This window comes from Chaetodon trifascialis, chromosome 9 (genome assembly GCF_039877785.1).
Source record: "Chaetodon trifascialis isolate fChaTrf1 chromosome 9, fChaTrf1.hap1, whole genome shotgun sequence".
Classification (NCBI taxonomy): Eukaryota; Metazoa; Chordata; class Actinopteri; order Chaetodontiformes; family Chaetodontidae; genus Chaetodon; species Chaetodon trifascialis.
This window is the reverse complement of record NC_092064.1, coordinates 13,762,847-13,784,980: the sequence shown is the minus strand read 5'-3', so window position 1 is coordinate 13,784,980 and position 22,134 is coordinate 13,762,847. Positions and strand designations below refer to the sequence as shown.

The window sequence follows — 22,134 nt, the reverse complement described above, 5'->3', positions numbered from 1 at the left end:
CGACAGACTGCCAGCCAGGTGTCACACGGAGAGGCAGAAAGACAGTCGAAGCCGGAAATGATTCACAGGAAGCTGCTGCTCCCCCAGCGTGCATCTGAGATGGACTGCTCCTAACGTAGGCTGACAGGGCAAAGGGAGAGGGGGCTCTGCTAATGAGGCTCCACAACCCATCCCTGGGCTGAGGAACATTCCTGAAGGGCTGCCTGTGTGACACTGTACCGCTGCGCTGTCAGCCATGGAACCTTTGATCCACACAGATACACACACACACGTCTTGCTCACTGGCCATGAAGTAACCGTGCTTCTGATTGACTGAACGGGTCACTGTGATTGGCCACAGGTGGTCATAAACTAACCTGAGAGATTAACTCAAGACCTGACAACTGCAGCAAACTGTGACACGTTACCTAAGTGCACTGTATATAAATATCCCGAAATTATGTGTAACTTAAGGTCAAAAAGGAATGCAAAACTGTCAACTACTGCATGAGTAGCACACGTGCTGCTTTCCTCCGCCAGTGGAGAATCATAACTCCTGTCAAAAAGTGCGTCTGCTGAGCGGAAAAAATCCGCACATGAACACACTGTGCTGAATCAGCTGTCTGTTACAAATATCTGGCTGTGATTTCTCTGTTATGCAGCACATGTGTGTATTTGTCGAACCTGATCTACAACTTAAATATTTTTCAAAATCATTCCCTGCAGCAATACCTGATCACAGTGTCTGTGCAACTATTGTGTTTGACACACACACTGTGTGGGCACAGCGTGTTTGAGGGGAAAGTCTTTTAAAGACTCTGCTGAGCCGGGCTGGGCATGAAACCCAATGTGGCTCTGGGAGTCAATGTAATGATTTTCAGCACGGAGACTGTGTAACGCGGTTATAGTCCTGGATGTGAAGCTTGCCATATGGTAGAGGGACAAGAGCTTTTAAAGGTAACTGTATCCCTCTATTGCTGTTTCTCCACTGACATTTCCCCCCTCACACTGGTCTCCAAGTTTATATTTGATTTAGACCAGAAATTCCCCCGGTCCAGTGGACTCAACAAGAGCATTTCAGCTCATAAACATATATGTTTCTGTAAGGTAAACGTTAGCCGAAAGCAAATATGCTATGTTCCGAGTTCTAAAGATTGTGGCTTCATGTGCAGATGATTGATAGTCGAAGACCGTTGCTGCTTAGACGTGTGGGGCTGTATGGACACTGAACACAGATGATCAGATTGGTGTGTGCGTGCATGTGCATTTCTGTGCGTCTCAGCCTACTTAAAGCAAACAGTCCTGTTTGTTTGTTCAGTAATGGACATTACTTCATCATTGGAAGCTGACGCCCTTCATCAAAGAGGGAACGTTAAAAGAATTCTTGGTAGTGAAGGGGAACTCCAGCTGGGAGCAGCATCATGGCTTCAGCTGCGTTATTACCAGAGATGGCACATCATGATAGCACCAGAAAGCAAGTGGAAAAAAAACAAGCGCAACTTTGATGTTGATGTATGTGAAAGACAACAAAAAAGATTTAGTGCAAAGTAATGAGGAAAACAATATTATCTCCCCATCAAAACCTCTCAGGAACATATGAAAATACATCATAAAGCACAAACACTGATATGCGCACACACGCGTGTTTAAATGGTCACACTTGACGCCAAATTCATTAATTTTTATTAAGAGGGAAAACATTTGTTCCTGGGCTTGCTATCTGCATGGGTGGAATGATTTTCACCTCTGCCACGAGGTGTTGGGCGGACTCATACATCACACGATTACCCCGAGCAGCGAGCAGGGCCGCCATCATCAGGGAGTGAATTAAAGATGATAGAAAGAGCTATTAATCACTGTGACAAAGCCCCTAATGGAGGTGTGACCCAGCCACTGCCGACAGGACGGCAAGGGGACGCACCCACGGGACAAATGGATACATATGTTTACAGAGAGAAATAACCTACCTGTGGACATAGTTAACCCTCCTCCTCATTTTTTTTCTGGACCGCTGTCTTTCTTGCTCTCACTCCTTTGCTGCTTTTGGCTACATCTATCCATTTTACTCTCAGCCGTCTCTCCTCTGATATCACTCTATGTCACTTGTGTTTTAATCAACTCTGCTATTTTGTCCTGCTTGTTTTCAGTGATGTTAATGTGCAGGTGTGCTGATCTTTTCAATCTTTTACATGACAATGGAGGCACTAAAGGCGAAAATATGATTATTTTTGAAACAATGCATGCACGTATATCAACAAATCCTTGAGACTGAAGTGACTACACTATGGATTTATTCCAAAAACATCTATGGAAAGAAAGAAAAACAATACTATTTTGCTGACAGATGTTTTATGTCCCAGTTCTTCCACTGTATCTCTAACAGATAGTGTCCAGTGCTAGACTGCAGCTGCAGCAAGGTGAGAACATTATTCATGGACGGGGGCCACACCCAATTCACAGATCACTTCATCTAACCAGATAGAGAGGTCCAACAGCTGACTGATGGGGTCTTAGATCATGAAATATGGAAATGAACCCCTCACCTTACGAGGCCTGGCCCTTATGCTTATCTGCAGACATCATTTGTTGCTTGTGATAACAGACACATGGGACGGGGGGGGCTTACCCTTGTACCATAGGTCAGACCATAATCACATATGATTCCCCCATTAGTCATCACATCCAAGTTCTGAAGCTGCACTCTTCATCATTCCTCTCTGGCCCAGGAAAACCATGATATATTAGCTCCAACAGTCAAGCACCAGAACCACAGTAGAAGTTTTTTTTTTTTTTTTTTTTAATCCTGTTTACTGCATTTCTGTTAAACCAGTTTAGGAATTGTTTGGACGTTTTAAAATCTATGGGAGGGGTTGATTGAGGGGGGTGATTGCTGTTATTGTATATTGATTAATTTGCCTGAAAAATGAGGATACCCTGAGGGAGCTGCAGGCGTGGACATGTGGGAGAGACAACTCACTGTGACTGAATTCAAAAGAAAATAAAAATAATTATCTTTCACTTGGTTCATTTTAACTCTCTCACAGCTACTGCCAAACAGAAAATGGCTGCTGTTGATTTGCGAAGCGCTGTTAATTACATTGCATCAGTTTATGTCTAGATTCCCTCAGCAGGGTGTATAGGGGAGCGTTTGGAGGCCCGTGCCCTCGGGAGAGGCAATAAGCTTCCTAATTAACTCTGTCTTTGTGCTTAATGGAGGCCTTAGTGCTGCTTTTGGGGAGTCTTTTGGTTCGCAGGTCCATTGAGGGTGACTGTGGTACCGAGTGATACAAACCACAAACATTCATAGCCTTAGGTAGCTCCATACGAACAGTTTTGTCCTATTGTCCAGGATTTGTCTCGCAACATTTGCTTCTTCACCAAAAACAGATAAACTGTAAAGAGTGAAATTCCCAAATAGAATCAGGCATTTTTCAATGTCTTTGTCTGTAAAATATCCTTTCAATTAACAGTTCTTATTGAACTGTTGCTTACTGAACTCTGGAAAATATTACGCCACAGCATCGACGAAGTGCATCAAATTCATTTAAAATTAGACAATGCAATGCCATATGTGCAGTTCTTTTCACAAATCTCCACATTCACATGCTCACAAACAAACAGACATTGTACAAACTGTTTAAGCTTGCACACACACACACACACACACACACACACACACACACACACACACACACACACACACACACACACACACACACACACACACACACACACACACACACACACACCAAAGAGCAACAAGAGCAGAGCTCTTTACACAGTCTTAATTAATGAGAGCATTGTCTATGTTTTTTCACCCCTGTGTTACTCAACTGCTCCCCACTCTAAATGGAAAACACTCCATTAAGGGCCCTGGACCGACTTACCAATTAACATTGCACAACAAACTGAAACTTAGAGCTGGTCCCTCTGTGCACACACACAGACACCTAATTAATTAGCATTAGTTGTGATTAATAATGAGGGTCCTTTAATGGTAAATCTGCAGCTCCGATGGCAGGCTGACACAACAAAGACGACTGTGTGCGCGGCAGGATTTATCTGGGGAGCTGCTCGGGGATTTTAACATGTTTCTCCCAGGCCTGACAAATGGCCTATTAATTATCTAATGTTGTCTGACAACAGCCGCTTGATAAAGATGTATGTTTGGACAGGGTGAGGAGGGGAAGATACAGCGGAGGAGAATAGAGAGATGTGTGCGCGAGTCGGTGGGTGTTTGTATAAAGGAAGAAAAAATAACGTACGTGACAGTGAGGAGAGTCAAATCCATACAACTCTGCCCGACACACGCACGCACGCACGCACGCACGCACGCACGCACGCACGCACGCACGCACGCACGCACACAGCGGACAATTCAGCATGTTCTCAAAAAATTCTTCCTTTCTTGATACAATCGAAAGACAAATCGTGGCCCTTCTACTTCTGTGGTTGTTTGGGATAATCAATATGAAGGATTAACAAACCGCATTTATTTTTAATGAAATGCAAATGAATGAAGTCTTGATGAACACAGAGATGAATGTGCGATGCACAAACACACACACACTTACACACAGTTTACGTCCTAAAACCACAATCAATATCATCAACGAGGAAGCCTCCACGTCAACCCGACCACTTCATATCATTAACTCTCTAACAACACGGAGCATATGGGCATCTCTCCTCCCTCGATCTCTACCCCTGATTCAATCAGTCCTGACTCTAATTTGCAGATTTTATCTTCTGCCTGTATGTTGACAGGTGTTCCTAAGTAGGATGCCAGTTGCCAAACGGTTTTTATGATTGTTTTAGCCGCGCATTTGGCCTAATGAGATAGGATCCCAGTCGGACGCTAACTCAAGCCTGTCAAATGTAAAGCAAACAGAATAACAACCCGGTGCTCACATTGTTTCCACAAGCCATACATCAGCTGGGGCGTAGAGGGAGGGCCCTCCAAATCACCCGCTGACCCCAGGATAGAGAGGATGAGAGGAAAGAGTGGGAGAGAAGGAAAGAGTGGGGGAGAAGAGGGGAAAGATGTTGGGATAGGAAAATACTGCAAATGTGTGAACTTTAGGTGATCAGGGGACTGTAAAACCATCAAAAACAATATTGTGAATTTATTCATTTTGACTAAAGAATAAGAAATGTCTTAACTTCAGCATGGGAGCATCTTATCGTAAGCTTGCGTCAGTGATGTATGAGTGTGTATCATCTGCAAAACACACACTTTTGAATCCACTGATTTGGCTGTTTTCTCCTCTGAACTGACATGTAGAGAGAATGTGTTTACAAAGGTCATTAATCCCATCATCTCCTCTGTCTGCGCCTCTGATTCAATCCCACCTCGGCCCCCCTCCCCAAACATATCACACATCGTAAGCTTTGTGATTTGTTTGCTCTGGTCACCTGAACCATTCCTTCCATCTATCTTCCTGGTACTCCATCCTAATCCCTCTATCTTTTTAGACAGCAACAAGAGTGATATCTCCTCCGAAAGAAAAGAGAAAACAGCAACTCTACACCTAAACACCACCGAAAGGTGACACGAGAATCCAAAACATAAACGCGACACTGTGTTGAAAGCCGCGTTTCTTTTCTTAATCCAAAAGTGAAACCAAATGTTTATCCCAAAGTAACAATTACATGTCAGTGCAAACATGCATAGATGAACATGCTCTCCCCCCTCTCTCCTCTCTCCCTCTTTCACTTTCATGTCATGGCTAACTGCCATTGGGCCCTAATATAATTATGGCTCACAGTTGTGCACATTTGAGAAATTGATTCCTTTGATGAAATGTGAGCAACGCAGGTCTGGGCAGAGAGAGAGAGAGAGAGAGAGAGAGAGAGAGAGAGAGAGAGAGAGAGAGAGAGAGAGAGAGAGAGAGAGAGAGAGAGAGAGAGAGATGTATATCCAGAGTGGTTGCTGCCAGCCCCCCCAGCCCTGTGGAAGGCCCCCTGGGTACCAAACCGCCAGCTCAACCCGGCCCAGCCTGCCCCAGTCGTTAAAAGAAATGATAGCATATGTGCTTTGTTTAAGTTTGATGTCTTCATAATGCATTACACAATTAGATGGATTTGACAATTTCCATTATACTTGATAAAATATTTATGTAGGCCTGAGGATGGTAGTTCTTATCAAAGGGGGGGGGGCGGACCTGCAGTGCAGATGGGAGCTCTGGTCTGCAGCGAGAAGGCCATCATTCAGTTAAAGCTGGGCAAAAAGTCGAGGCAAATACAAGCTGACTACTTGAAATTTGTGTTTGTAACATAAAACGTGTTATTTTGCAAGTCATGCGACCAAGCCTGAGCACATTCAAGTGTTTGACATGAATAATCAGGCACACCTGATTAAGATCAACCGTACTGTATATCAGTGATTCAATAACCTTGTCCCCACATGTTTGCAATGGGTGCTGTGCAAACACTGAACGCTACAGAAAAGAGAAAGACTGGTGGGCACTGAGTGCATTATGCCATTGGACGCCCTCCCAATGCGAAAATTTCCGTCAAAGAAAATTTTTGGCGATACAAATTTCCAGCTATGGCACATTAGCTGTGGATTTGCCTCAGTTGAAACCTGGAAAGCCAGTGTCAACACATTGGCATCAAAAAAAAAAAAAAAAAAGAAAACTACAGACTGCTGTTTGTTTGCTTGATTCGTCCGTTCGGGAAGTTGGATCATCCTCATAATCATGAGGTATGTGTCCATTGTAAATATAACACTGTATTTAAGCTCCAGCTCTAAACTTTTCAACCATTTGTATCCCAATTTTCTCCTTTCTACATTAAAAGGTAAGGCACAAATGCCAATACAGTAAATAAATCAACTTTAACTATACATTCAAAGCGCTCATGCTCAGAGGCGAGTCTCCTCACTCATTCTCTCGTTCTTTCTTACCCTGGACGTCTCCCTCTTTCTCCCTCTCCTCACCTGCCTCCCTTCTCTCTCCCCCTCATTCCCTTCACACCCTTCTACGAACCTCTCACTGTGCACAGCCACCCCACATCCATCACAGCCCAGAAATTTAAGGAGCCAAATTGGCCTCATCTGTCTCAATGTTGGATGCAGATGGAGTTTCTTCTGCTGAGGGAGGTGCAGTTAGTCACCCCTGCTGCCTCCACCCCTTCAATCTACTGCCTTAAAGCCAAGCCAGTCTGCACCAGTCTCAACACTATAGGGCCACGTTATGAGGCCGGCTGCTGGGATAAAGAGGGCACGGCGGTGAAGTGACCACTACACTGACCACACACACTCTCTGCTTCATTCAGTTTTCTCTCAATCACATTTTTTCATTCTCTTCCTTTTTTTTTGGATTTTCCATCGAGCCTTCGTTCTTGCTCACTCTATTTCTTTTACTCACTCCCTCACTCTTGCTTACTCATATTGCCAGCACACATACACACACACCTACACAAACACAGGCGGCGGTGGCCATAGCACAGCCTGCAGTACAGTCTCAAGCAGCCTGGTCAGACCTGGCTCGTTAATAAAGGCCCTAAATGAGGCAGCATGCATAAAACATGAAGTGCCGCGTGCTGCCGTAATGAACTGCTGCTCCATAATTGCATCTCAGAGCCGTAAAATGAAGACAAAATATTTGAAGAGGGATTCTGTCACCTCTCTGCAGATGCAACACTAATCACAGGCGTTCTGCGGGGCCCTCTGGGTCCCCCTTTGACAGAGAGCAGGGGCTAAACGCCCAGGGCGACGACATTGGCAACACCCTCCAACTAATGGGACATAATTGAATAATTGCTGATTAGAAAATAGGGGGAGAGGTAATAGTATAACAGTGTCCAGTGTGTTATCTGAAATGATCCCATTGGGAAGAAGAATATGATAATATGGCACAGGGACGGATGAGAAAAAAATACACGCTGATGTACCTGACACCTACTGGGAAATTATTTCATTCGTTTAGGGTTCAGTTCATGTGCCTGAAATTGTTGGTGAGGGATAATAGACGGTGCAAATGCTGGAGTAGAAATGTGTTGTTTGTACCTGTTTGGGGAACCAGACGGGTGAATATATTAAGACAATTCAGGCTGTTAGTCACAGGAAAACTGAACTGACCGACAAAGCAATTTAAGTGTTTGGAATTACACATTGATTTATTTAGCAATAATAACATAAACAACAAACACACACAGACCACAGACAGGTACACACATACACACGCACACACCGTGACAAGCTCGGAGACAGGCAGGCCTCCAGATGAGAGATTGGAGTCCCACCCAGGGGTGTCACCCAGACAGTTAGAGAGTTGCTGTAGTGACAGGGTGGCCGCTGTGACATAATGAAGGTGCTGTGGTTGTCACAGGGGGTCAGTAGTGATCACACTGCCCATCTGGGGGGGTTTAGGGACACGAATAATGAATCCCACCAATGACAAATGGCCCTCAACTCAGGGCTGAGGCATCTGACAAACTCAAACTCATCACTTGGACACCTGAAACACACAGGGGCGACATCAGACACTGCTAACACACACATACACACACACAGATACTCTGAGAAGCAACAGGGAAATGTGTGCATTCTCTCAACAAATGAAATCTCTACATGTGACAATCTAATATCTACAGCGTATAATTAGGGTGCTACTAAACCTGCTTAGCTCTTCCATCTCCTTTAAGAGCATTCTTTCTGCAGATGATTGTCCAGACCTTTAAAAATCCTTGAATCTTATTCTCTCACCTCTGGCTGCCACTTGTAACTGTTGAAAAAGAGCCCTTAATTTTGCTGTTGTGGCACTACAGTGGCAGGTCAGAGGTTATGAAAACACGCATTGTTTAACATGCACAATGGGCCACATGAATTCAGAAAAACCCCCTCTTGCACTGTTTGGAAGCATGAGCATATACAGACGGTGAAAGAGAAGTCTGATACAGATTCAGCACAGCAGGCCGGGTACTCCTTTCAAAAGCTGAATTCAATCAGAAACGAGGTCTGCGTATGGTAAAGAAAGAACAACTAACTATTGGAAAGCAGCAGTATTTTTAATGTGACAAGCTGACCACCTACTACCAACCTGACATCCTCCATTTAATATTTCTGGATATGAATAGACTTTGTCTGAAGGTTGCTTTTCCACTCTCAGGGTCTGCTTGCCTCAAGCACTACCACAGCAGCAGGCCAATTCCACCTTAACTTTGTTACAGAACTTGTTACATACAATAATGTCCTGGGCTGCAGAGACTTTCCAAACCACAGTGCGACATGTGGAATAGGCCCGAGCATGGAAAGGTCCTGGAGAGGATGTTTGTTTAATGATTGTTGGAAGGCTAACATTCAGCCCCTGCGCCCCGAGCAACAAAATCCCCCTCGGAGCACTGAAGCTGTTTATGTTATTTGTTATGGATGTCAATTTCCCTCTATTTAGGAGGTGATTTAACTGGGCAATACAGTAGGATTGTGCTCTTGTATGGGGATTGTTGTCTCCTTGTGTAATGCACTGCACAGCACTGCATGGGCGTCTGGACATAAACAGTGTCGGCCATTGTCAAGACCGAGAGGGGCATTGAGCCTGACTGCAGAAAGAGCTGTCACTTCAAAGTTGTTTGTTAGCAGTTGAATTTCAAGACCTGGTGGATCAAAACCATACTGTGACTTTCTTCATTGTAGATTTTTTTTTAACCTTTTGTAATATCAAAATTGTCAGTCAAAATATTGTATTTGTTTACCAAATTTCTGTTGACTTTCTTACATTTTTTGTTTATTTATAATGCTGCGACACACTTAAGAACCAGCAGGCTATTTTATTCTTTCTTACCTGCATTTTATGCCCATACTAGACTTGCTCTCGTGTGTGTGTGCGCATGTGTGTGAAGGAGGGTTGGGGGTGGACTTAAATGGAGAGTGGCAGCTGCCAAACGACAGTGAGATTGAGGTGGGAATGCAGGAGGACAACGAGGGATGGAGAGGAACATGACAGTAACAGCAACTCAGATTAGACTGAGATCACACACACACACGCGCATACACACGAGCCAAAGCACATCACTGATCCTGGTGCACGTTCAGGGGGGTTGATGGGAAATGTGGCGCTGTAACGAGCGCTCAGTGTGTCATTCAGACAGATGAGAAGGATCACAGAAATCCCCTGTTTCTTCTTCCTAATTCAAACAAACAGGGACTCTAAGCAGAGCCACATGGCCTCCCTTAATGACTGACATTTTGTTTAAGAACCATCCATAATGACCTGGTTTGAATTTAAATACTTGGTGTTTATTTCACAATGAGCTGCCAATATTCACCAATGAAAAATTCCAAAGTGCTTGAGTGACTGGAGATTGTTGACTTCATGCTTTTTCTCTCTCTTTGGTTTTCCTGTTTTGTACATATTTGGAGTGGCATGACTGCAGAATTAATGACAGATTGCCTGAACATGAACATGTTAAGCAAAAGTAAAACAGATTATCAGGAGATCTCTTACAAGTAATGCATTTTATGTGGCATTATTTCTGCAAGTGGAGTTTTAATCCTCGGTATGTTGGAGACCAAACTACGGGTCTTGTAGCCCATTTCTCAAACTGCATTTCTTTATATTTGACAGCTCCACTGAGAAAATCGAATTCATCAAATCTTGTTACCTTTCAACTATGGCTCATTAATTATAACTAACATTTTATTAGATTTCTGTAAAGAAATGTCAACTTAATTTCAGAGTGATTATGAAAGTGCAGAAAGTTTCAACACAGTGAATACATTTCAAAAACTGAACACTGCATCATAAAGACGCGATAGGCACACGGCTGAGTGTAGCGCAGGCTCTTCTATACCACCACTGTAAAAGAAAAACATTTTGAAAAGACCTATATTGACTAGGGAAATAAAGCAATTACAAATCACAACAGCACAAAGAATAAACTTCTTTTGAAGCACTTGATACATTGACAATCCGGTAAAAAGGGCCAGAATGGAAAGCATCCCCCACAGACATTGAAGTGTTGCAGTCAATTAATAATCGCCTCATTTTAACCTGCTGAATCCACTCGTGCAGCCAAAAATCAATCAAGGTCCACTTTTTTCCCACATTGATGGACTGCGTTGAGTGAAAGAATGCGAACTCTAAACTAACAATACCACGGCCATGTACATAGATGGAAATCAATTGTAATTAAAACTGAACAAGTGTTCCGCTTTATACTCTCAAAGAGTGCATTGGTCATTAAATACATTTTCATCAGTTATCAGTTCAAGGTTTTAAATGAAGTCCATGGCTTCTGCCTCCTTTGGGATAGCACTCATTGCTTCCACACTTGCGGTGCAAATTTCCCCGTGCTTGCTGTGCAATCAAAAGGCGGCCAAATTAAGTATCAAACAATTTAGTGTTATGTGTCACTCTCCAAAACGATCTGTATTAGAAGCACTTAATTAAACTTTCAAATTCAAATGTACTAATCAGTTTGCGGCAGAGCGGGCGCTTGTTTTTCCCACATGAAACGCCACGGCTGGCCAGCCCAGCCCTATGCCTGCTCATTAACATGAAGGTGTGATTTGCATTTCCTGATGGACTGTTACAGTTTTTAATATCCCTCTTTCTGCTCTTACATCAATCATGGAGGAGGGAGGCCACCATAGGCCACTATTAACCCTCCAAATCTGCCACAAAACAAATATTACAAGAGTTCACTAATTTGGAGATCAAAAAGCCACTTGTCCATTATATAATTGAAATGAAGGTGGAGCGTTGCACTTCTGAGGAGCTCTATAATTACCAGCTGTTAATTGCACACTTGTGGTGTCTCACTTTTAATTAAAAAGAGCGGCTCGTTGCTGGACGATAAGCAACGGTGGAGAGGCAGCGGTTTAATCAACAAAGCACGAGGAATTTGTTTCTGCTGTGGCCAGCAGCGGGCTGGAGAAATCTTCAAATAACCCAGGGAGATTAAAACGTGTCCATTAGGACCAGTCAGGTTTTATTTGGGGTGGCAGGAGCGAGGTGCATTTGAAGTCGTCCCGCTGCAGAGTCCTCTGCGAATCGCGGCTGGGGGTGTGGGTCTAATCAGCCCGCCGCTGGCCCTGAGCGCTCAAGTGGAGGAATTGGACCCTGCTGGTGGTGAGAGAAGGAAGGGAGGAAAGGAGGGAGAGAAGGATGAAGGGAGGGAAGGTGCAAAGGAGGGAGTGGGGAAGGAAAAGCACCCCCAGCACTCTCCCTTTCCTCTTCTCTCACAAGAACCGTTACTTGACTTTGTTTTGTGACGACGAGCCAAAAAAGTCCTTAAACTATACGTCTTGCTTCTGGAATCGGCTGTTTGCTTCGCACATTAGTCACTGAAAGACAGCCTGGCAATCTGTACAAGCATGAGATATCTCACAGGATGTGTCAGCGCCCTTAGACAATACACAAACAACCTCAGGTCCCTTTTGGACATACCGGAGAAAGCCCTTCCACCTATTTCATGACCTCTTGAACCACGGCATCGCAGTATAAACCAAGAAGAAAAAAAACAACTTCTCTACTTAATAGTCCCAACATGTGGCTATAACTCACACAGTGTTTATATGAAAGAGACAGTTACCTTGGTCAGCAACTCAGGGCTGCTGCCAGGCCTCCAGAGGCTGTCGTCGCACCAGTCGCGTACAGTACACGACTACCACAGCGCGATAACCTCATCCACCCTTTCTCTGACCCCTCCGCTCCCTCGCTGATAAAACTGTCTGCCAGGAAGTGTCCTTCACTGCGCTTCCTCCCTCTCATGCTCAATCAACACCTGTCACCGCGGCAATCAGCGCCGCAATGTGAACGCACCGCCTGAAGAGGCTGCCGCGCTCGCTCGCATGGCCAATTCGCGGCGATCCCTCGTAATTCTTACAGCTTCTAAGATAAATCTAAAATCGTCTATACATAAAATTACATCCACGTTTGGGCTATATGGAGAAAAAATGTTGATCCAAGAAGTAATAACAGAATCACTAGGGGCTTCCCAGACCCCCTGAGTGTCGCAACTGTTTTAGATAAAGGGCTCTGGGTTTATCTAAGGAAACAGTCGCTGGGGCGAGGATGGTCTGGCCTCACTGACAGATTAGTCCAGCCCAAGCCCACTTCCTGCCTGCTGAGGACACTAATTAGAAGGAAGGACTGACACCACAATAAGAGCTGACAGTTGAGTGCACTTAGTACGGCTTCACACAATCCACCGCTGTATTAGTACAGCAGCCACGCCAAGCCATAAATTTCATCACATTAGCCGGTGCTTATCTGATGTGACAAAAGTTAACCTGGATGTTGTTTGGACAGAAAAGTACAAGAGCAGTTCTGAGAAAACTGTGAGGGTGCTGATTTATCAGTGGAAGTATGCGAAGTGTTTTATTTGAAATTTTATCAACCCCCACCCTCTCTCTCTCTCTCTGGCCCCCGCCCTCACTCCACCTCCTCTCAAAACACACACACCGAAGGAGACAAAAGTCATTGTGAGCCAGGCCAGTTCCCAGTGTTAATGACATCCTGTTTACAAACACATTGAACAGTGTCGCAGGGGTCATGGTCACTCACACCCTCACACTCTGTCTGTCTGACTCTTATCCCTCTATTCAAATGACCTTTCACCTAATGAAGCCTTCAATTTGGCTGAATACTCAAAATGGATGCGGCTCACTTGGCAACGCCGTGCTGCAGCAACTGGAACCAGAAGCGCGTACGTGCATAAAACACAATGTCAGAAAAACATTTGCGCACACACACACACACACACCTGAAGCACCCCTGCCACATACACACAGGCGAACTGTGGCTATTATTATAATCCCAAAATCACCCAATGAAGGAAAAATGTGCTATTACCCAAAGGGCAAATTTACAGTACAGTTACACGTTCGCATGTAATAGGCTGAGCTGTTTTACAACACCAGCATGAGCTGAGCTATTGTTTTATTTTGAGAGGTGCTGGCTGTTATTGGATTGTTTTACACTAGCTGGGAGAATTTTATTCCAGAGGAGCTCTGTGTGGCGCGGAGTGTGCTTGACAGAGTCAGGCAGAGAGAGGGAAAGAGAAGGCGAGACGGACAGAGAGGGATGTGTGTATGCATGTGTGTGGCACTCTTGAGCTTGTGTAACGGCATTCAGAGTGTGTGCTGCGGCTGCCGGGCTTCTGTTGGTGTTTATTCATCGGGAAGCGAAAGTCTCCCCCGCTGAGGGCCAGCAGGGGTCTTCAGGTACAGGTGGTCACTCTGCACGCTAACCTGAAGTTTCATCGGGACACTTGGTCAATGCATGAGCTCATGTGATGCATCTTTTTACACACCTTAATGAGTCTGCGTGCATTTCTCCATGTCCACGTGTGAGGCGAAACACGCTAGAGTGTGAAAGTGGAAAAGCGGGCATTTTCTGGGGCTCTCTGTGGTCGTGCCAGTGGGCGGAGCAGTACGTCAGCGTGGGTCGAGCGCCACAATGTGGCTGTCAGTCCATGGGACGTCCCAAAGGATAGGGGCAAGAGGCAGCCCCCACCAACCTCGCCCATCCATCATCATGACACCACAAGCTGCAGTCATGGGAAACCCACCACTGGCCAGTCGCTCTGGACCAGAACTGGGAGGGGAAGGGGAGGGGGGGGGGGGGACGGGACTCACCATCCATTAAAAACACATTGTTTTGTTTATTATAACTAGTTAATGAGGTTGAAGTGAAGCCTCGCTTTGTTTTTCAAACACTTCCAGAGGGGATTTGGAGGCAGACGGCCCTGTTGCTGGGTTCGGGCAAAGCAACTCATAAGGGCTTGGGTGTTTTATAATGGATGTCTATAGATTTTATGAGAGTAAAGTTGGCCATGTTAGGAGTGAGATCCTTGGTTCTTGTAAAATTAATCGTTTTTAGGGCTTTTCTCCATATGCTGAGCTCAGACTCTGAAAACCTTTTCCTTCAGCTTGCAATCCCCTGTTCCTTTCCTCCAAACCTCTCTACTTCATTTTCGGCCTGCCCTCAGTTCACGAATCCATCAAACGTCTTGTTTTTGACTCAACAGCCAACATCAACAACAGACATAATTATTTAACAATGGTGGCCAGCGACTGTGTACCCCTGTGTCAATCTTTCAAACCAGTCAAAGAGGAAGGATAAAACAAAGTGCATGTTTAAATACACGAGAAAATGGAAGAAATGCATCTTTTGTCAGTGGGAACTGGCACTTCTCATCCATGGATAATGTACTTTTGCGAAGCAAAAAAAAAGTAAAGAAAGAAAGGAGACTGTTTCTCTGAAAGTTGGGAATGAAAAGTAGCGTGCGTTAGTGGTTTGTGGAGCCAGAGGCCCCCCTGTCTCCCCGTCTGGTGGAGATATGAGAGAGGGCCCACTCCCTGTCCGTCCACAGCAGGGGCCTGGGCTGCCCGCTGACATGCCTACTTTAATTGTTAGTATTAAATCACTTGCACTTTAACTCAAGATGCTATCTGCCAGGCGTTAAGATCTTTTACAGTTGTGAGTACGCGCTGATTAAATGTGAAACACCCTCGAGTGCAACAGTTATTCACCATATGCCTCACCTGCACAGACAGTGAGGTGTGTGCATGCATGCAGATATGCAGTCAGATTAAACAAACGCACATATGTGCACGCATACAATAGAGTCCTGTGCTGGACTGTTTGTTGGTGGAGTGGACACACCGACCATCGGACTCCACTCCACCCTGACTGTAGGCCACCCGTCAGTAACCAAGCACACCACACCACCAGCTGTTTGCTTTAGGAAGGCGGCTCAAAGCCAATTAAAATACACTTAGAGCCATGTCCGACTTGTGTTTGGAAAGATAATATATGTCCAGGAGTCCAGTCAACACAGTGTGAGCAAGCAGGCAAGAGGGAAGCACTCTGCATCATTGTCTCAGAATGCTCCGTGTCATTATTGCGCAGACAAGATACTTATCTCTGACTCTTTGCTACAGCAGAAAAACAGGCCGGCACTTGATTCCAATTTTTATGCCCTCCAGAAAGAATAATATTATCTCAGATTTCATGGTTCAGTGGATGTTTGTGCTGCTTTAAAAATATATGCCTGTGCATTAGGCAATGTATAGATATCAGTCTGAAATGTCAAAACAGGACCAATGGCAAACTGTAGATGTTATTTCTTCTCAAATCTGTCAAAAAAGGGTGAAAGTGTGACTGAAAACATTAATCATCAAAAATTAGCGGCCTAATACACAAATGTGAAACACATGGACCTAACGTTAACCAGGAAAATGCACACAGAAACGGACAATACGCAGGCAGGGAGAGAGCAACACACGCACAGATGCAGAGGGCAGAGGGTGCTGATATGAGTGGTGGTGAGTGGTGAGCAGAGACGGGAGCTCCATGTCTGTTCAGTGTGTTTTAAGAGTGTTTAAATGAGTGAAAAGTCAGTTATGGCTTCCAGATGGGGGCCGGTTTGATCCGGATCATTCTGACAGGCCTGGACTTTGATGTGCTGCTGCCTATTACTGACATTACAGGGAGACAGGCATATTTCTCCCTAATCACTTCCAACTCATACGGCCTGCACCGGCTGGCCACACCAGAACTATGCGTATGTGTCCATGCAGAAATGCCCGTGTGTGCATACGTGCGTGAGTCCAGTTGTGTGTGGGGTTTCCAGAGATTGCATATATTTGTTGTGCTATATAAAACGGCTACAATGAGGCCCAATGAGATCTACTACCTTCCCGGGTGTTTTTGAGCGTGCAGATGTATTCTTTTCTGGTGTAAACTGAGCGGTAAAATCTGCAGCGTTCATACCAGAGCCTGCGGTGACCCAGCATGTCTGTGCTCAGGTTGTATTTTTACCTGATTTTGTACGTCCGCCTGACATTTCATCATAAACCCTCAGTTTCTAATGAAAAGAAAAGGAGAGGACAAGAGAGGAGAGTATAATGGCTTCATTTATGCTGAGGGGAGAACTCCCTTGGAAACATCCATCTTGTCAGGCAGGTTAAATATAGTCCAGACAGACAGACAGAAGGGAATAATTCCTCCACTTCCCTCTCCACCCACACTCCCCAGTAAGCCCAGTGGAAGTCATTTCTCAGTGGCCACAGAGGAGGAGGACCAAAGGGGAAAAGGAGCACCACTCTGCTCCTCACTAATCACTCTGTGACCCTGAGACCACCCCTCCACTACCCCCTCACAAGTCTCCTCTTTTTCCTCCTCCTCCTCCTCCATCTCCTGCTTTTTTGGTGGGGGTACTGTGAAGAGGGATGAAGAGTGGAGGAGTGAATCAGGCCGAAGTTCCCCTCTTTATCTCCCAAAGGCAGGGGAATGCCAAGGGGCCGGCGCTTTGGAATCCGCTTTTTTGTCCGTCTCTTGGGGAGAACTGGGCTGAGTCCACTTGGAGTAGCACAGGGAGGTATTCAGAGCAAAGTCTGGAGGGCCCTTCAGCAGACAATGGTGCAGTGCGGGGACAAAGTGAGTCCTTGATGAGGGATCTGTGGAGAGGTGCAGGTGTCTGAGGTGAAGAACAGTCTCTCAGGCCTGACCCACTTATCTCCAGCAGCTCCTCTCCTCTCTTCTTCTCTTCTCTTCCACTGTTACCATCCCAGATCACATTCCTCCAAACAAGAGCTTCCTCAGATTCTTAAAATGTACATGGGCATACACCTCACTTTGCTATGCTTAGAAATGCCACAAATGTCTGTCTAACCTATACATGGATTTGGGCACAGGGACCTTGGTCTGCTCATGCCAAGGAGGGAGACAGGAAAAGGCCTTTGACCCCAGGGCTTCACTCAACATTCCTGGTAATTGCACTCCATCATACTTTGTGCCGGAAATAGCAAACATCTAAATAAACCCTGTCAAACCATGTTGTCCATCTGCCGGCAGATAAGATGAAGAAAATAAGCCATGTTCCATAAACACAAACATAGGGATCACAAATCAATGGTCACAGTCACCACAACCATAAATTAGCCTTGGAACCATTTTTAGCATTTAATTCCAACAGGGAGAGAGGACAGTGAAAGGAGAGGACAACCCACTCTTTAAAATCTCATCACTGCTGTCACTGTGGGCTCCGCACCATGAAACAACACTGGGATAACATCTACATGAGCTGGAGAGAGAAAACAACAAAGATGTGACCACTGAAATGCCGGACGGCTTCTGATGGCAGGGCTGGGTTACCCAGCAGCAGAAAAGACTTCAGTGAAGCAGAAAAGAGAGGGAAGCAGAGAAGAAGTCACAGCCCTCTAGTGGAAATGCTTCAACTAGTTCTCCTTCTTGCATATCGAAAAGATGGGCCATTTCAGCTAATTTAAGAGACTTTTCTCATCAAAGAGTTGCATTTCAAGTTCGTTCTTCAGGGAGGGGGGCGGTTTAGTCTTTGTTCTTTGATGAAATGTGGAGTGATTTGCAGCGATGCACGTTTTACTTGGGGGCTGCACATCAGAAAGTTGATAAGAAAGGAAAATGAATGACTGTGTTTTGTTTACAATCTTTTCTCTCTAAATTATGCTTTAACTGTCCTGACATATTGTTGAATATCTCACGCAGGATAACAAATGAATCCCTCAGACATTCATTCTACAGCGCTTTCCCTCTATATTACATGGGTAAGAGCCTCCGGGAAGACATTACCTTTGTACAGGAGCTCTTACACCATGAAATGACAAATTGACAATAGCATCGCACCGGGCTCTCAGGAGCCAGCTATGCATATTATGCTAGTCTAACTCTCCTGGTTGGAACATGCAGGGCCTCTGAAATTCCACAACCAGATTTATCTTATTTTCCCAACTTATTTTCATATCTATTTCCTTTTCTTTGTGAATTAGGCAGTAAATAAAGCCACAGGGCCTTGTGCATAGTGAAATCAGCTGGAATTGCCACATTAAAGAATGGAGGCGAGGTGTAGCTGGAGCCATCCTCCTGGATTTGGGCAAATTCATCTGATGCAAAACAAGGAATTAATTTGAGGGGAGCGGCTTGCGTGCTGAGCTTGGCGCTCTGACAAAGATGAATGGCATCATTCCAAGCGAATGGTAATTTCACTTTTTGTGACAGTGCTTTAGAGTAAAAGCGACTCGGGACGCACAAAGCATTTGCAATCCCATTGAGGGCCCTTGGTACCTGCCTATCAGACACTGCACATTGTTTACCAATCATCTGATATTGATTGGTTTCAGACTAAAGTTTGAAGACGAATTAGAGTGGGAGAAGGTTAAGTCCTAACCTTGAAAGATTTAGTGTCTATTCAGCCCGCGTGTAGGACTCTCCTCAGCTCACTCGGAGAATAGAGAACTTTTAAATTCAATAGGGGGTGGGAGACACAAAACGTGTCACATTCACCAAGTGAATCCACTGGAAGAAACGCAGAAGAACACCCAAAAAGCATAATCTTTCTCCCCAGTTGATAGAAATGGTAATTGCATGTGTGGGATAATACTTTGAAGCCAAGGCCTCGGTCGGACAGACCGCCTATTTAGGTTAAAAAAGGGGCAACAAAACAGCTCCTTCTTAACGCTTTTGTTCACTTCTCCACTCTTTTAAATGTTTACTGAAAAAGAACCTTCAAATCCACTCTCCATCTCCCGCACAATGTGGCACCTATCACTCTTGGGTGCATGGACACATTGTGTTTCGTGAATCATTGATATGTAGCGATCATTCCCATGAATCATTTTCTATTTAACATTCAAATTCTCAGGAATCCGATTTTCATCCTCTTGAGATGGACAAAACCATTTTGTGAGATAAAGCACATTATTTGAATACTGTTACTTTGTTACACAACAGATTGCGTGGAAATACTCGGGAATATTAGCAGCATCGTCGACACTACAGTCAAACTGAAACTACTCTTTTCATCTAAACCCTCACTATCTAGTTGTTCTGCCTCATCGTTAGACAGTACTCTGAAGTCACAAACAAATGACAGAGCACCACAGGAAACCTGGAGCTTCCATTTTAACAAACTGCTGAAGCGATGTTACGACAATTTGACATTCATATTTTGACATTTTGACAGAGCCAAGAACATGTTGGTACCAGAGTTGGGTCCCTTCAGCTTGTCAGGATGTACCATCTCCCAGCATGGGGTTGGTGCTCTAAATGGACCACTGGGCCACCCGTCACAGCTGGGCCACACCACTTAACATCCCCCTCCCATCCCCTTCCAGCCGACAAGCCCTCTGGTCTACTCCGAGGCTCTCCAACCCACTCGACCTCCCGACACAGTGCAGAATAGGCGCAGGCAGCACTAACCCCACAAGATGCCCAGGTCAGAGATCGCATTAGGGGAGTGCATGCGTGGCTCGTGGTCTGACGGGGAGAAGAGAGAGCGAACACCATCCCTGTGCTCATAAAGTGAACCGTTCTGTCACGCACTAAACATCTCTTTATCAAAGACAAAAGAAAAAAGCTATTTCTAAAATATCCACATTTGGATGTGAACTAAGTGTCATGGGTAGATACAGACAATTTCACATGAGTCACATGAACATGAGTTTTCAAGAGCACTTCATTTTAACACCCTTCTACATACTGCATATGCCAGAGTCCTCTGTTTGTTAAACAGCCTGTGATAATGAAGCAGCACTACTGCAGACAGGAAGTGAACAGAGCTTATGGGTTAGAGGGGGCTGCTGAGGATGCAGGTGTGTCCGTCGTGACACGGAGACAGACGAGCGGAGCACGCAGAGGGCGCACAGAGCAGGACAGCAGGGCTCAGGGTCTGACGGCTTCTGTAAATCATCCAGAAACTAATACGAGGACCCACTGGGGGAAACCCACGCGTGCCACGCCACAGCAGTGGCAGGGATCATGGCAGACGTTCCATAATTCAACAAGTGGAGCACGGTGGTAATATTTGCAAGGCCAAGGCTTTACTGTGCAGAATCAGGCTGAAGTGCTTTGAAGAAATGATCTAAACAAAGAGCATTTAAATAATGCTCTTTATAATGATGTAGGACTGGGCCACATGCAAAAAAACCCTGATTTTAATCAAATAATTCACTTTTTCATGTGATGACAAGAAATCGTACATATTATCCTCATGATGCTGACCACGCCTTTTGTACAGGCGATGAAAACATAAGCGCGCGCACGCACACATGCACACACGCGCACACACACACACACACACACACACACACACACACACACACACACACACACACACACACACACACACACACACACACACACACACACACACACACACACACACACACACACACACAGAGGCTAACCCTCCCAGCCTGGCCGGTCCTCAGCCCTGAATGCGAGCAGCACTTAAACTTTCCCCTTTTCAAACAGCGGAGCACAAAGAGAGGACCACATCAGTGGCCTGCTGATCATCCCCACAGACGGCTGAGCGCGGACAACAGGCAGGTCCCTGGGCGAGTCCCCACATAATGTCCCCATGTCCCCCCATCACGCTCGCACTGGCTTCAGGCCCGTATGCCGCGTATACGGCGCTCCCCTCTCATGTGAGACTAGATAAATGACAATCCTTTCGAGAGAGGCAGTTCGAAGAGTGGGAGCGGCTGGGGCGAGGGGTGAGGTGGTGGGGGGTGGGCCCGGTGCTGCAGCTGTCCCACTGGCCACGTCCACCCCCTGAATCCCCTAACCACCCACCACCACCACCCCCCAGCAGCAGGTTTCTCCCTACAGAGGAAGGAAAAAAAAAAAAAAACACGCTTCATTACGTCCTCTCTCCCCAGAGCAGCTAGGGGCCTTTCAGTGCAGATAAGCCTCTTAGACATGAAGTAGCGCTCAGAGCAGCGTTTGAGTGACAGCAGGAAGGTTTAGCCATTCAGTGGACAATGCTCACATTCTCTGGCTTTAATCTAGGAGGCGGACAATGATCTGTTTTTTAAGGCCTCATCTCCTCTGCTTTTCCCACAGCAGTAGGTGACTGGCACAAGAGAGAGAAAAAGAGACAGAGCGGGCCGAGGGCCGGCCGGGAGAGCACGCCGCTATCTCCCAAGGCCTCGTGTTTCCTTGACAGTCCAGACTGAGGTGGGACAAGAGGGAGTGCGCGAGGAGGGGGGTATAGCTGACGGAAGGCAAAGCGCATCAATCTCACACATACAGTACGCACACACATGCATGGGCACAAACAATCACTCGGTGATGGTTGAGTGGGTCTGTGTGACAGACAGGCAGGTGAGGGGCCCGGCGGTGACGTGGCTTAGTGCGGAGCTTTGTCATTCTTATCTGCTCTGACCAC

General features: G+C 45.6%; 1 protein-coding gene across 12 annotated transcripts in view; it reads right to left on the bottom strand.

The window, feature by feature from the left end:
• Positions 1-22,134, bottom strand: part of mecom (MDS1 and EVI1 complex locus) — a 129,218-nt gene that overhangs the window by 89,806 nt on the left and 17,278 nt on the right. The window lies entirely within an intron of this gene.